Here is a 17,346-nt window from a genome sequence, read left to right as displayed (position 1 = left end):
GCCATCCCAACTCCAGTACTTCTCACACCAACTGAGGTCTTGTTGGAAGTTTATCACAGCTCAGTTTCTCACTCTGCCCAAACCTCTGTCTTTCCTGTCCCCTTCCATAAATGTCATCTCCAAAGTACTCCTGAATAAAGTCCTGAATGCTAAGCTTCAATTAAGAGTCTTGTTTCTGGTGAACTCAACCTGAAGCAGATACTTTATTAACATTATAATAGTCATCTATAAACCTCTACTCCTCATGATGGGTGGGCCCTAGTAGCTGGGTGCGGGGACTTTGTATGGTGAGTACCCAGAGGGTTGTAAGAAGAAGGTTTTGAGGCTGGAGCCAGGAAAGGGCTTAGCTATCTCCGTCATTAGGAGGGCATAAATATAGTTTGTAGGGAGGAAGAAATCAAGGTGAAATGAGAGAAGAGATAGGGAGGCTGGTGAAGAAAAGGACAAGAAGAATCCACTCTGAAAGAAGAGTAAGAAGAGGAGACTTGGGGGTTCAGACATGTCTGATGAGGATATTTATATATTAGGGATTCTGGAACCACTATACTTGAGTATAAATCTCAGCTCTGCCACTTACTTGCTCTATAACTGAGCAAGTTACTTTACACATTTATGTCTCATTTTCCTCATTTGTAAAATAATAATAGTAAAAGTATCTACTTCAAAAGGTTGTTCTGAAGATTAAATGAGTTCATGAGAAATAAGAAAATGGAAAATACGTTTTTTCCACATATTTGCCACTATCCAATGGGAAGTCAGAGAAGCATACATAAATTATAGTGATAAGGATTTATGATGTGAATGTATACAACTTTAGCATTTTCATAGAAGACAGAGTTCTTAAGGCCACGTGGGAGGAAGAGTAAAGTCTTTACAGAAGCAGAAGTGACCCTTGAGAGATTATAGAATAAGTAGGAGTTTCCCAGGAAAAACAGATAGGGAAAGACAGAGAGGAGGCCACTTGAGAAAGCTCAGATGTGTAAGAAGTCTGCAGACCATGAAGATTTCTAATGTTATTGATTTGCTCTGACTGAAAGCTACCGTCTATGAAAGGTAGTGGGTGGTCAGAGATGACATGAAGAGGTGGGCAGAATCCCACTCGCTCTGCTGCATTCTGTATGCCAGCTAGGATTTCATCCTGTGGGGACTAAGGAACAGGGAGAGAAACGATCAGATTCATATTCTGGCATCTTTGAAGAGATGAATTAAAGGTGGGGAGTCAGCAGGCTGAGAAAGCATTCTCAAACCTTTTCTTCTTTCTCTTTAGGTGATTGATAACATTGACTTATTGAATTAATATTCAAAAATGATTTGGGAGCTCTTATTCACGCTGTTAGTTATACTTTCATGTTAAAATGTAAGTTTCAGCAACCTTTTCGGAGGGCGATTTGGCACTATCCATTTTGAAAAGGACATACACCTTGATCCCAAAATTTATTTTCTAGATCTGTAGCTATAGTAACACATTTGAATAAGGATGTTCCCTAAATTATTGTTTGTAAAAGCCAAAGGCTAAACATAAACTCAATATATGTAAGTGTGGGATTGATTACCCATAAGTATGGGTAATTTAATGGAGCGCTGTGCAGTTATGAGACAGAATGACACAGAAAGCTGTGAGACAGTGAGACAGTCTTTACCTTCTACTTATGGGAGCAAGAAAGGAAGATATAAAACACAGCACGTAGTTTCTCTTCATTTGGAGAGACATGTAATGCATGGAAAACTGTTTTTGGCAGAATACTCAGAAAGTGTAGCAGTGATTGCCGTTGGAGAGAGAAACAGGCTGACTAATGGCCTGGAGTGGAAGGGTGTCATGGAATGAATGCTTGTGTCTCCCCAAATTTCATATGCTGAAGTACTAACCCCCAATGCAGCTGTATTTGGAGATCGGGCCTATAAGGAGGTAATTATGGTTAAAAGAGGTCATAGGGTAGGGTCTTGATCCAATAGGCTTAGTGTCCTTATAAGAAGAGACACCAGAGAACTCGCTCTCCATGCAGCACTAAGGAAATGCCATGTGAGGACATAATAAGAAGGAGATTGTCTACAAGTCAGGAAGTGAGCTCTCACCAGAAACTGAATTTGCTGGAACCTTGACCTTGGACTTCTAGTCTCCAGAACTGTGAGAAAATAAATTTCTCTTGTTTAAACCACCTAATCTGTGGTATTTTGTTATGTCATCCCGAAGACTAATAGAGAGAGAGGCTTAGTTTTAATTGTAATTTTTCCTTTATATTATACCGTAGATAGCTTGGTAAAATTATTTGCATCCCTAAGCTTCACCAGCCTAAAGAGCCACTAAATTAAGGAAGTAGGAAACACTTGTCCCTCCCTTCATTAGAGTCTCAAAGGTCACAGCTGTCTCCCTTCCCTTTCTCTGGCAGTGGGCTGAAGGTCACGTCCTCTGCGGAGGCTATCAATGTTTACTGCTACTGGAGACATCTCTCTGCTGACCAGAAGACTCCAGCAGTAGATGTTGTTTCCTTAGAATTTGGTCTTTGGCGTGTTATTCAATTTGCCTTCGCCTTTCAAGTTAACCTGGCTGGTACAAAAGCAGCAGCAAAGCACAGTAGAGAGGATGTGGGTTTTAGAGGTAGACAGGCTTCCATTTGAGACCTTAGTTCTCCACCTTATGAGTGGTCTTGCCATAGCCATCTGTAAAATTTCTCTGCGTCTCTGTTTCTTCATTTGAGAAAAAGGGGATGAGAATCAACTGTGTGCAGAGAGACCTGTTATGAAGATTAGCAATAAAAAATAAAGTGTGTCTGGCACTTACTAGGTACCTAATAAGTGGCAGCTATTATTACAAATCACAACATTATTTTTCTTGTGTCTTTTGCAGCTCTTGAAAGTGACTTTGCCAACCAAACAAACACCAATGGCCACGCTCTCTCTGATTAGTGGGACTGTTTCTTCTGTATCAGGACTATAACCTCTTACTGTTTTTGTTTTGTTATACCTCTAATTTGGAGGAATTTAGGATATGTTTCCTCCAGGCTCATTGGAAGACATTTGTATAGCAGTGCCCAGTATCCACAGATAACCACAGATATTCCTTTTTGCTGACCTTAACCACTAGACTAGACAGTTTGTCTTCTTTTACTTTTGGGTTATATCCTGGTTTACCTACAGCTTGAGGGCAACCTTTGAATGAGCCACCGTTATTTGAGAATTTTCATATGCACCAACTGGAGCAAGCACATTCAATAATTTTTACCTATACCTTAGGTTTAATGAAATGAGAAGAACACTGGCTTTGAGGTCAAACATTCCTGTCTTGATTTTGGTTCTGTCGGTGACTTTGGGTAAATTCCTCAGCTTCGGTTATGTACACTGTCCAATGGAGGTAATTCCTAACTCATGGTTGGGAGAACTCAATGGATTATTAAATGTCAAGTTATGGACACAATGCCTTGTATGTATTTTGCACCCAGTAAATACTAGTTCTCCTTTTATCTCCTTGCAAAGGAGAAAACCATTAGCCTTCAGAGGTGTGCATGGAGATTAAAGTTGGCCTCTCTACTTCCATATTAAAATTAAACTGAGGGTAGGTTCTTACACGCACCCAATTCAGACTGCAGATTAGAGAGCCACTACACACTTTAAATGATAAACAGTAGGCCTTTGGAGTCAACTTTGTAAATCGCTTTTAATGATTTTACAAGGGTACTTGTTATGAAATTCAAAACAGTAATCATATGCACATCTTTCATATTATCCATTCACCTTGCTTCTTCCAATGATTTAGGGATATTTTATTTTGTATTGACATGTTTCTGTAAGCTATCCTAAATTCTTTGTGGAAAGAGTAAGAGTATGGAACACGTAAACAAAGCAATGCAATGAAGTACAATAAATAAAACAGCCAAAGAAATGACTATCAGGGCAACTTTCTGCCTCAATGTGTGCTTTGCGTCTTCATTATGCTGAAAGCTTTGAGAGAAACATACCATTTTCATGACCAAACACTACTTGACCGTTCTCATTTCTTTTTTCTATACACAAAGCAAATATCCAAAGGACAAAACTTTGTGATATGGAACCAATTCTTACTTGTCCCTGGCACATCATTTATGGGCTTGTCAAAGACAAAGAAAGAAAGGCTTGCTAAGGGTCATGGGAGCATGCGGGGCTTGTAATGCACCTGGTATCCCTGGATCTGTCTCCTCCTAGGGCACAGAGCTGTGTGGAGGGCTGGACGTTTTCAGTCACACACTTTCTTTGTCTGTAGCTTTAACCCTATGAGCCTTCTCCACTCTTTCCATAACATTTGGCATGTATCTCCTTCCCCAACCCTGGGACGATAGAACAAACCGGTAGAATCAGTTGACACCATCTCTATTAGAAGCAACTGGGCTCGTCTCATCCAGAGCCAATAACGCACAACACACAAGATGGCTAAACTCCAAGGTCACTGCACACTAACAGACGGGAGGGGGACTATCAGTGGAGAAATACAATCAAGCACCATATGGATGAGTGACAAGAAGTCCTCTGGCCAGAGGAACAGATTACATACCAGCACTGTCTTGGCTCACTGCCCTGAAGAAATACATAGCAATCCACACTCAGGGAAAATTCCATGAAACAGCAGAGCAGGGACATCCTGAAGCCAATGGCAACACATTCCAAGAAAAACATCCAATGAACCAAACCCCAAACAACACAGACCTCAGAACCGTAAATAAAAATTAACTGAAAAAGGAAACCTTCAGAGTCTTGAGAAGGAACACAACAGATTAAGTGACCACAAAACACTAAAACACCAACTAGTTATTTACCCACTGCTTTGTGGTAAATACAAGGCCCGTAGTCTCTGGGAGGTTATTTCTGGGCGCCAATGACTTAGCACATAGGCCAGCAAAGAGCATGGACTTGATTTTCCTCCCCAGGGCAAGTGGCATTTACAATGGGCCTGAGAACCAGAAGGAAGTGCCTTTGAACCTCTTAGTCTTACAGCTATTTATAAGGATGAGAGAGGAACAGAGGGTGGGAAAAGCACTGGGCTTAGAGTCAGAAGCCTTGGGTTTGCATACCCACTTACTAACTGCTACCTTGGGCAAGCTACTTACCCATGCTGAGTTTGTTTCCTCGTTTGGAGAAATGAGTAGATAATGATAATTATTTCCCCCTCACAGGGTTGATCTGAATATTAGTGAGAAAATGGATGTAAAGATACTTCATAAGAGACAAAGTACAACACAACAGGCAGTCATTGAAGTTGCTGTTTCAATTGCTGTTACTATTTCATTTATCAAAGATCATAGGACAATTAGCATTCACCTACCTTAGGTGAATTTCCTGACAGCTGAGGTATACCCCTCTGAGCATCTATTTCAACCAATTCAGCTAAAATCCATAACTATTCCACTTCCAAGGATACAGAGTATAGTTTAAACTTTTCTTGACGACTTAGAATCAAAGTAATGAACACCTACTATAGTTCTAAGTAGCAGTAGCGTCACTTCTGTTTATGTGTTTGTTTGTTTTTTATTTTCTCTCCTTCTGGGAGGTCAAGCGTAGTCGCAACCACTGATTTGTCTTAATAGCTTCTCTGCCCTTGATTCTGCTTGTCTATTTCTAATTTGGTCAAAACCAGATAAACTAGCTTGTTTAAAACGAGTGATAACTATGAATCAGAGAGTCTCTGTTTAGAATCTCAGTAATAAAATACGCGGAGTTCGTGCCGAGCTTTGAGAGCACCATGGTAGAGCTCAAAGATCTTTTTTTGGCCTGAGATTAGAGAGCAGAAGGTGTTAGAAAAGTTGACCTCAGGATGAACATGTGGTTTCTGAATGCAGAATACATTGAATATACTTGGTCAGCTCACATCGCTCACATTTTGATGCAGATAGGTAAAGCATGATCACCATCATTTTATAGTCAGCAGAACAGAAAAGCTGAGTCTGAAGGACTAATGTTGGGGACCAGGAATTGTCTTGAGGACCTGTGGGGCAGTCCTATGTGTTGATCCATGCATAATAGACTGAATTAAATTCATAGACTGACTAAATTAAACTCGCTGTTTCAACCCAGCATCGTTCAGTTCCGTGAAATTAGTTTTTGAATTGATTTCTTCTCTGTATTGACTCACTCTTTGATTATTCTTACCCAAATAAACTATTGTTTTAACACCACAGCTTATTACATGGTGGAATCATGATAGAATCACAGCACATTAGTGCTAGAAAGAACCTTCCAGATCATATAGCCCAGTGGTCCCCAAATGCTGCTCTAAAGACCCATGTCGATGCTGACAAATTTTCACCAGTCTTTGGAAATATGAGGGGGGAAATTAGGACAGCTACCAGAGGGTAAGGGGGTGGGGGGGGATAGGAAAGGGTAAAGTGGGTCAAATATATAGTGATGGAAGGAGAACTGACTCTAGGTGGTGAGCACACAATGTGATATATAGATGATGTAATACAGAATTGTATACTTGAAACCTATGTAATTTTACTATCCATTGTCACCCCAATAAACTTTAATTTAAAAAAAGAAAGAAAATGAAGACAGCAAGACAATTCAGTAATTTTTCCATAGTTTTCTCAAGTTAATGTGTTTTATTAAGGAAATGCCCTATATTCTGAAATTTTGCTCTTCCTTTTTTGGGGTGTCCTTTTTGTTTTATTTGAAATGACTGTAATGGTAAGTGGCAGGTATCTGAAAACTATCTATTTATCACGTCAAAAATTTGGCCATTTTAAGTTAGGCTTCTGGTTTGCGGTTGTATTGCTTGCTTGTTTCATCTCTGTATTTCACAAGTTTGAGAACTTCAGCTCTAGATTAGCTCCTTCATTTTCAGATGGGGGAATAGAGACCTTGAGAAATTTGTCAAAGTTCACGCAACTGGGACGTTGGAAGCTAGGACGGCAGCCTGTGCTTGCTGTTCTCTCTGCTCCACAGCTCTGCCATTCAAAGCTAGAATGTCAGCCTTCTTGCCAGTTCTATAGGATGAGAAACATGAGACTCTTAAAAAGAAAGAGATGGGAGAAAAGGAAACCTCTATTTCTTTTCTTTTTTTTTTTTTTAATTTTATTTTATTAAATTTATTGGGGTGACAATTGTTAGTAAAATTACATAGATTTCAGGTGTACACTTCTGTATTACGTCATCTATAAAGCCCATTGTGTGTTCACCCAGAGTCAGTTCTCCTTCCATCACCATATATTCGATCCCCCTTACCCTCATCTCCCACCCCCCACCCCCCAGCACACTGATGGACAGGCAGCGTGCTAACGCTTCGCGTGGGTTAGTTTCCTCACAACAACTCTAAAAGGAAGATAAAGTTGAATGCACATTAGAAATGAAGAAAACTAAGTTCAAGATGTGAGATAAGTTGGTGACTCAGAATCCATCAAACCAAATGACCACGTCGTTACATGTCATTCAGCAAAGATCTACTGAGTGTCTTCCCTGTACAAACTAAGTGTCATGCTAGTGTAATTAAAAGATTTTAGCAAATTATAAAGTGATAAGGAAATATTCAGTAATTGTTCACTATTTCTCTCAAACAGTAATCATCCATCTCGAGTTTACAGAGGAGGAACTGAAGCTAAGAGAGTTTAAATGACTAGTCCAAAGCCATCTAGTTGGCATATTGCTGAGCGGAGGCTGACATTCTGATGCTTAATCTTGTCCTCCTTGCTATATACTATGTTGGGGATCTCTTTTTCTAGAGATGAAACATGGCACACCAGCAAAACTTTAGTCTGCAAAGGGTCATGAGCCAATAGGCCAAAATTATTGCTTTGAAAAGGCAGAAGCAAAGGAAGAGTTGATGGAGATACCAGGCATGAAAGGGTCGTAAGTTCTGGGCTTTCCAATAACAAGCCATTCTCCTCCAGATGATTTTAATAATCTCCAGCACATGTGTTCTAACCCCTTGATGCTGTACAATATGTGTAACCAAATAAAAGCTCTCCAGATTCAGAGATTTACTGTTTGTGATGGGAAAAGGCCAACCAGATGACATCATTTATATTCCAAATATGAGCTGCTGCCAAGGCTGGTGATGTTAAGCTGGAGAAATTGATCCTCGACATTATTCTGTGAAGGAAAAAAGAAAATAATGTCTTGGCCTAGATAATATCATTTTCAAAAATTTATGTGGCTATGAAGACTAGTTTAATAAATTTCTATTTTATCCAGAATTGCTTGTGTTCAATATGTGAGTTGTTTAGGCACACAATTACTTCCATATAATTAAACTTACCAGGTTAGGAGATAAGAGTTAGCACTTTGTTGTTGTTGTTGAACGGATAATTGGTGAGGGATTGACCTGAGACTTGTTTGCTTCCGTACAGCACACAAGGTATCAGGGCTGTGGTCACTTGTTCAAAAGCAAAGGTGCCCAATTTGTAATAGTGGAGTGTACTGGACTCCACCCCCATTCCTCAACTTCTTCCTTCCTAGCACAATCGTATTTTTTTTTGGGGGTGGTGGTATTAATTTCCTCCACTGCCATGAAACACAGGCAAAGTTGGCAACCACTCCTAGTTTCAAAGGTAGATTTTGACTCATCTAAGCCAATAAATGCATGGCATTTCTCCCAAGGCCAGTGATCCAAAAGTGACTTGTGAGTCTGATTAGAAGGGACTTGGGTTCCATGCATGAGAAAAAGGGCTTTCCCTCTCTCTTCTGATGGATGATAACTAAGAGGCATATAACCTCAATTGCCATTGGCACCTATTTTGCTATCTCAAGGGGGACCAGGTTTACGATGAGTCCATGTTGAAGATGGCTGAATGGAGAGATGGGAAAAAAAAGTGCTTGATTATATCATTGAGCCTCTGAATATGTTATGGTTTCCTAGTCCCTGAATTTCCTTTTATGTAAATGTTGCATTTTATTGTTGTTTCACTCAGTTTGAATTTCTATTGCTTATAGCTGAAAGCATCTTGATTGGGAAAGTTGACAAAATTTGCTTCCTGAGGTCCCATCAACTTTTTGAACCACACTTTCATGGTGTTTTAAAAGACAGAGAGTCTTGAATCTATGTCTCCGGTTGCCACCATACTCAGAGCGATTTTCTAAAGTGAAAATTACTCTTAACACTCCCTGACTTCTTGATCTTGGCCCCCATGTTTAGCCATGCTCATCAATCACTCTATCATCTTTCAGCTAATCCAATGTATCAGCCTCTCACCTCTAGCTTCGCTCATGCTCCTTCCACTGATTCCAACAATCTCCTTGACTACCTCCTTCCCTGCACTCGCCTTCCATCAAGTCTTGATTTAGGCATCATTTCCCCTGGGAAGCCTTCCCTTCACTGGTTCTCCTCATGCTTCTCTAGCACCTATTCATTCCGTATCAGAGCACTTTGCACTCTATGTGGAAATGAGCCATCATCTCTGTTGAACTGTGGGCCCAATGAGGATAGAAAACATCTGTTCTGTTTACAGTTTTGTCCCCAGGGCTTAACACATGGTTGGTACTACATAAAATAGTTGTTGAAAGAATAATGAATTAATTACTTAAATCTATTTAAACATTCTGCATTGCCTCCTACCCAAGTGCTTTATTATGGCTTTCAATGATCTGGCCTGACTTCCTGTCCAGACTCCTCTCCTGTTACTCACCACAAATTTCTTATTTAAAGTGCACAGAATCACACATCCTTTGCTATTTCATGTCTCAATGCTCCGGGGCATCTTGCCATTTCTTAAAATGACTCATGTTGTATAGCTCTGCTTCTTTAGGTTGGGAGATTAGAATAAAAACAAAGCAAACAAACAAAAACCAAACCTTGGGTTTGAATTCTGTTCAGCATCTTCTCAGTTGTGTGACATTGATTGTTTTACTTAATCTCTCACCTGCAATGTGGGGGTAAAATTTTACCTAACAGGGCTGTTATGAGCATACATGAGGGAATGAACGAATGAGAAGTCACCTGGCACAATACTTCTTGCCCAAAGTTCTTAAAATAATCTTATTTCCTGAATCATTGTTGAACTTTGACTTCTGGTCTCAGACTCAATCACCACTTTAATTCTAAGTTATTGCTTTGAAAAAGTAAAATCAAAGAATAAAAATTGACCGTAGATTTGGATGTCAGGAAAAGAAAATGTTTGAGAAGGGATAAAGTGGCCTTGCAGAGTCTTTATTTTCTGCTTTAATGTCTGTAGAGTTTCGGGTTAGCAGGAGTATTGTTTGGGGTTAGTGGGAATACTGTTTGGGAAGTTAATTTGGTTTGGCTAAAATGGTCACTTCTTTATAGCTGAATTTGCAATTTCCAGGAAGCTACTGAGTTCCCACAGTTTTAGTAACAATTGCAGAACCCACGGGGCAATCCTTCAAGGCCTGAGGAGAGCCCTGTGACAGGTGTGTAGTGGTGCTTTGAAGATGTTGGTGGGTAAGACCTGAAGGGCTGGGTGGAAGCCCACTGAAAGCTTTTATGAATGGGAGGGACCTGCCTTCCCTGGGTTCACCAATGAGTGGACTGTCTGTCCTTGCATCTCCTTCCTATATCACTGCCTTCCAGTCCTTAACAAGCCCCTGGTTTCTGATCCTGGACTTTGGCTCTGTGCCTCCTGTGGTTTGGGGCACTTTACCTACTCAGCTACCAGCTTTTCCTAGAGACACCTTAGAGGGGTAGGGGAGGGAAGAAGATAGCTTCCAGAAAGGGGTCTGGAAATGAGAAGCTGCCTCTAAACAGGACTTCCCCTTTACTTAAATGTCTTCCCTGTTGAGGGACAGGACAAAATATGTGCTTTGGAACAAGAAAGCTAGTTTTAAGTCTTGGGTCATCTACCCACCTGCTATGTGATTTGGGGCATGCTCCGTAACCTCTTTGAGCCTCAGCTTTCTCACTATAAAATAGGGATAATATCTGCCTTGCAGAGTTTTTGTAGTAATGAAATGGGATCATGGATGCAAAACGTCTAGCAGAATGCAGAGCGCTTAGCCGGTGTTCAACAAAGGTGATTCTAGTACCAACCTTTTCTTATTATTAGAAAGGATGTATTACTTATAGATTGACTTGGATCACCTCAGACTGAGGTGGGTGGGGCAGTTCCCTTTAGATCTTACTTACAAGCCACAAGGGAGGAGAGATATTATCCAGAAAGTATCAGAATTATATTCAGTTTACATTTTAACCTCTTTGAATGCTTTTTGAGGGTGGGTCAACACAGGCTATCACAACGTCGACACCTAGATCCATATTCCTCCTTGTGCATGGGCTGGAGTGAGGACTAAAAGTGAGCTCAGAGAGATAAGGATTGTATGGACAGGGCAGATGAAACATAAAGGTGGAAAAGAGGGTAAGGAAGTCGTGAGACTTAGTTTCCTCATTTGTTAAATAAAGAGCTGGGGAAAAAAGAGTGTTTCCTTACTGTGAACTGCCAAATTGTTTACATTTTTTTCTTGGGATCTAAGGAGAGGGGAGACCTCAATGCTCCTCGTACCCTTCCTTTTTCCCTCCCATTAGCTCTACCTTCATTCATTATTGGCGTGACAAACCTACCACAGAATCATCAAATGCGATCAAATATGTGAAAGCAAAGAGCACATAGGGAAGTTTCAACCAAACCGTGTTTAATTCAATCGCCCCCATAGAGAAGGGAGAAGCTGAATCCAGTCACTGTGCTGAGGAGCCGGAAAGGGCAGGCAAAAGGTGGCGATGTTTGTTGTCTTTGCTTCATGGACTCTGAGTAAGGCGTAAGGTCCTTTCCAGCACTTTTCATTCCTTTATTTTTTTTCTTAATTAAGGACCAACAAATAATGAAGCTTCCAAGACGAATGTACTCAACTAAGCAAACACTTACTGTGTAGCTGCAAGCAGTGATTGTACTAAGTGCTCGGGATGTGAAGATGATAGGACGTGGACCGTGATTCCAGCGACTCCAACAGTTGAGTGGGAGAGAGAGACTATGTATGTAACTTCAAGATCATGTGAGAAGTGCTGTGACAGGGAAAGCCCAGGGGCCGTGGAAGCTTTGAGGAAGCAACATGGTGACAGATGTCAGGGAAGATGTCCCCAAGGAGTGATTCCTCTGCTCAGTCTTGAAGGGTGGATAGGAGTCAGCCTTGTAAGGGGAGGTGAAGGTGTACCTGCTCACAGCAATGACCTTGGCAATCCTGGTTTATTCCTCTGAATTGCTCCTGGGGCAGCAACATGGAAATCATTCCAAATCGTTGGCTTGGGATGGTTTATTTTGGACGTGCTCATCACTGAGTACATATTTTTCCAGGATTTGTGAGGAGATGGATTTCCATGTATGCTGTGCTTCAGCGTGTCTCCTCGTGGTGTTTATTTACTGTGCTTTATTCCATAACCTAGCAGGGTGTCACAGCTGGAGGCAGCTGGTGGTAAATAAATAGCTTCCATTACCCAATCCCATCACCATCCTCTATCCTGCTTCCAAAACATGGTCTCAGCCCGTGGGGTCCTCTGCCCTCAAATCCATTGCAACGAGTCAAAGCCCTGTGGAGTTGCAAGAGTGTTTCCTTTAAAAAATGAAATTGAGAGATAAAACAAGGACAATTTAGGGCCGCAAGAATTCAGACTCCTCTAAAAGGATTAGACTTTCCTAGGAAAACCCAAGCAATCATATAGGCTCCTTGATAGAAAAACCAAGATGCAAACAAACGTAAACAAAACACACTTCTCATATTGTGGTCTGCTGTCCAGGTGAATTGGAGGTGTTTCAGTTAAATGTGGTTTCGTTGAAACTTTCATATGTGCTCTTTGCTTTCCCATATTTTATCTCATTTGATGATTAGTTAGGTTTGTCAAGCCAATAATGAATGAATGCAGAGCTGATGGGATGAAGGAAGGGAACGAGGAGCATCTACTTTCTGCCTGTTTTCAGAGTGCTGGGGTAGCAGAAATTCTGATACAGACTTACAATTTAACATGACTTCCCTGTTTCAAAAAGTACACGCAGAAAGGGGCTATCCACCAGCCAGACAGTAGCCCAGCCACTCTCATCCTAGTTCCTTAACCTAGCGAAACCACAGGCTTTTGGTTACATCCAAATACAACCTATGATCTCCTCCTTGTGCTCTGTGTGGGAGCAGGGCGTCTAGTGGCAGACAAGAAGGTGAGAGGAGAACTCAGACATTATTAGAGGAAAGAAAGGAAGGCCTTATATTCCTGAGTGAGCAAACTCCAAGAAGCCATTGGAAGAGGACACAGTATTTATCCATTGAGATATTTAAGATTTATAAAGGGTCAAAGTATTTGCCCAAGGGAGGAAAACAATGAATATCTATAATTTTGTTTTACTCCCATTTAATGTGAGTATAGTGAGAACACCATAAAGTGGAATGAGGAATTCATACAGCTTTGCCTTGATAATATCCCCAATGATATTCTTCTACTAGGCAGGCATTTTTCTTGAAGTTAAGCTTGATAAATCTGGGTGAATAATTCTTGGCAAGTAACAGATCAGGACAAGGCAAAAATACTGCCATAAAAACAGTTTCTGTTAGACTCTGATACACACAAGTAGCGGCTGCCAGCTCCATTGGCATTTGAGAAACCAGAATGAATCCAGGAGAGAAAAGATGGAAGACTTGTAGAAATAAATGCATTTCATCTCTAACAAATTTGAATATGATCTCCCTTCTGAGCCTTTCCTGTTATCTTGATAAACTTAACATCAAATGAGCCTATTTAAGAGGTAAGGAGAACAGGGGAGACAGCAAAGGAAAACCGTATGTTCTGCCTTTTGGGAGAGATTCCTTCTTCTCTTCTTTATACAATGCCATTAGTTGTTTTTGTTTGTTTGTTTGCTTTACTGCCCACAGTTTTGGGCATCTTCAAAGTATTACTGAATACCACATTTATTTCAAGCTGCTTTAAAAACTGAGACCAGAAAGATGTGCTGCAGAAATTTGAAATGCATTTTCGAAGTCTTCCAAAAAGTAAACGACTAGTGTGTAGTGAACATAAGAGCAAATTGCAACCCCTCTTCCACCTTCTCTAAAAATGTTCAATTACTAGCTTTCTCTGGGCAATTTTAAAATAAACTTATGAGAAAGACTATGAGGCTTGAGATCCAGCCTATGCACGTAAAGATGCTTTTTATAATACTGAGAAAGTTGTTTTTTTAATATCTCTATGTGACATCATTGATTGCGTTAATTGTAGGCCATACTGAAGACAAAGACTAAGTAATCAAGCAGTCACGTGAGCATTGGGGTTTTTGTTTGTCTGTTTTTTTGTGTCAACAATGTTCATTTAACTTATGGAAGATGATACTTTTGCTACAAGCACAGGTAAGAGTATTAAAGCCAACAACATCATTTTCTTGTGATGACTGACTTTCTTCCTAAATTTACCAGCTTGTAGTAGTGTCATGCTGTAGAGGTGCTTATATAATCTTTATCATTAGGCATTTTAAAATCTATTGATATATTGGGGGGGCACAAAATAGCATTTATTAGTTAGTGCTCTCCCCTGCACCACTTCTTTTTCCTTTTCTGGCTGTGGAGATAGAGTAGATGAGGAATTTTTAAAGCTACGTAGAGGGTGAGATTCATGCATAACTTTAGGTATGTTTTCTTTGTTCAGTCCAAAAGGATCAGAATTTATCTGCTTTGCGTCTGAAAAGGCTTTGAGGTCTTAGAACAAACATCACATGACTCATAATCATAAAAGTTCATCCTGGATTTTTCTTTCCTTTCAAGCTCTAATAGCATCACAGGAATCCTCATAAATTCATCCAGCAAAATAGTCGTGTGTGTCAATCTGCTGACTCCTTTGCTCCCCAGTTCCTCTTCTCACTATAGTTAAGTGGCTTTACTACCTCCTCCCATGTGTAACCTTGCCTTTCACATTAGAAAAAGGTCAGCCACTCTGATCCTATGTCCGTGTTCGCAAAGTGGGGGGTAATCATTCCTATCCTTGAGGAGACGAGGACTAGTGAGGATTGAATCAGACAATAAAGTAGTGTATCAAGTTCCTGATATTGAGCAAGTTTTTAACATGGCCATTCTCGCCTTCTCTATCGTTTTTACTCTGCAGTGCAGTACACGATCCTGTCCACTTCAGGGATGAAGAGCTCTAGTTAAGTGTATACGGTAACTAAACTTCAAGTTAGCCTCCCTGATAATTCTGCAATGACTGTATATTTTATTTCTAAAGACTTGGTCATTTAATCTTAGCCTTAAGAAAAACCCTCATCTTGTACTCGAATAAGAACCTTTGGGTCCTTCTCTTTATCCTGTCTTGACTTAGTTGGTACCTTCCTCCCAGCTATTCAGAATGAGCCCCCAGGATGCTCTGGCTTGCCCTGTCCAGCTATAGTTTCCTGCCAGACAATGAAATGGCAGTCTACCCTCACTCATCAGTGGCCATTAGTAAAGTCTTAGGTAAGACAGTGGACAGTGGAGCTCTCCCTGAGAGCTAAAGAAGCTTGGTTACAATCCTTACTTCCTTGCTTTTCCCCGAATGCCTGTGATTTTCTGGAGGATTAGGAGCTCATGCTACCTTTGACTCTGCTGTCTCTCTTATGGATCACCTCACTATTTCCATCTACTTTCTCTGCTCTGTGTCATATTGCTCCTCTGCCTTGGTTTCTTTACTAACTAGACTCAAACAATTTGTATTTGTGGTACATTTATTAAAGATTGACAAAGGAGTCCAAGAAGGAATTTACCTTGCAGCATTGCAAAGTAATTTGGAATTTAGCATGAGGCTTTTGGTAGATTAGATCATGATTTAGCTACTATCCACTCCCTGCTGTTACCCTCTCCTTCATCAGAGGAGTTTACCTCCCGGCCTGATTGACAGACGGCTTGGCGACATGACTTGTTTCAGCCAATGGAATGTTAGCACAGGTAACATAAGCAAAGGCTTGAAATGTGCGTGTGAGGAAGGATCTGGCTCTTGTAATTCTGCTATTACCAAGAGAAAAATGTGCACCAGGTATACTGATGATCTCAGAAGACTGAAAGCCATATGTCATAGACCTGGAACAAATACATGGCCTTGACTTTCAGCCAATTCACAGAAGTATGAGCACAAAATAATTGCTCACTGTTGTTTCAAGTATTAGGGTTATTTGTTACTCAGCAAATCTGACTGATACAAGATCTCATAGTTCTTTAATTTCTTTTAGCAACCGTGGCACTGGGGAATTTCCACTGTTCTTTCTGTACAGTAGTCTGGTGTCACGCCACTTCACCAACTGGTCTCCATTTCCATTCTTTCTCTCTCTGTCCTGTACCCTCAAGCTCCTATTAATTTTGGATGTAGTGTACATTATTTCTCTTTGTTGATGGCTTAGCTACTGCCTACACATAACTCAGAATAGAACTTTCATTGCAAGCTGTTTGAAGGAATTTTAATAAACAAAGACATTCTCCCTAAGGGGAATTCTTGCTCTACCTGTTAAAACAATAACATCTCCTCCCCCCTCCCCCCCCATCTATCATCTGCTCCCACCTGCACTCCCCATCTCAGATCTCAGACTCACACTTGGCTGCTCTTTGAAGAATTTCGGCAGTGATGTCAGGTTGTAGGTCAAGCTTGGGTGGTCTGGGCTTGCTTAGGCCACATTTTTGCTTGGTATTTATATTGATATATGTATTAAAACTAGTCTGACCCACACTAAACAGGACTTGTACATGAACAAGTATTGTGAAACTCCTACTTCACCCCTACCTTTAGCCTTGTTCTCCTATCCATTCCAACATCTCCGTAGCTCTAGCTCATTTGGCCTTGTGCCCTCCTCTTTCATTCTGTACCACTGGTTTTGAACTTGGAATTACATTCACCTAATCTTCCCCATTCCAGGTCCCTTCCACGTAACTTCCACTTCCCTTGCCCTCAAGTTCAATGAAAAAAGATCCCCATGCCCAGGAAGTGCCCCACTTCCCTGATTAGAGGGCGCTGAGATATGCAAAGCCAGGTTTTCTCCATTCATTCAGGGCCTAAGAGGAGCATCGGGGAAACACCACCTTCATTTCCGGACAAGCTTGACACTGCTGTTCCTGTTTCTTGTCAGTACGATATCCAGGATATCTTCTTGGTTTTCCTTTCTGTGTTTTGGTCAACTTTTCTGGATGATTCTGTTCTTTCTGGAGCTGCTAACTTCTCAGACCTGGCCTCCTGAGATTGACCTCAGTCCTGTTCTCCAGAAGTGTGCTTCATCTGACAGCCCTGCCTGGCCTTCTGATTTGAACGTTGGTCCCTTCCACAGAGAGGCTTTTTCCACAAAGGACTCTCCACTTTTATTTGCCCAATGTTCCTGCTGAGGCATGTCATTTCTTACACTCAATGTCTTTCTGCTGTTGGCATGTCAGGTGGTAGGACTGAAAGACCAGGTGTGCCCTGATTTTCCCTTAGCAGCTTTTGTTGACACGCAGTACTCAAGTGCCTCCTGGATCAGG

This window comes from Rhinolophus sinicus, linkage group LG06 (genome assembly GCF_036562045.2).
Source record: "Rhinolophus sinicus isolate RSC01 linkage group LG06, ASM3656204v1, whole genome shotgun sequence".
Classification (NCBI taxonomy): Eukaryota; Metazoa; Chordata; class Mammalia; order Chiroptera; family Rhinolophidae; genus Rhinolophus; species Rhinolophus sinicus.
The sequence above is the reverse complement of the archived record's forward strand: the minus strand, read 5'-3'. Positions refer to the sequence as shown.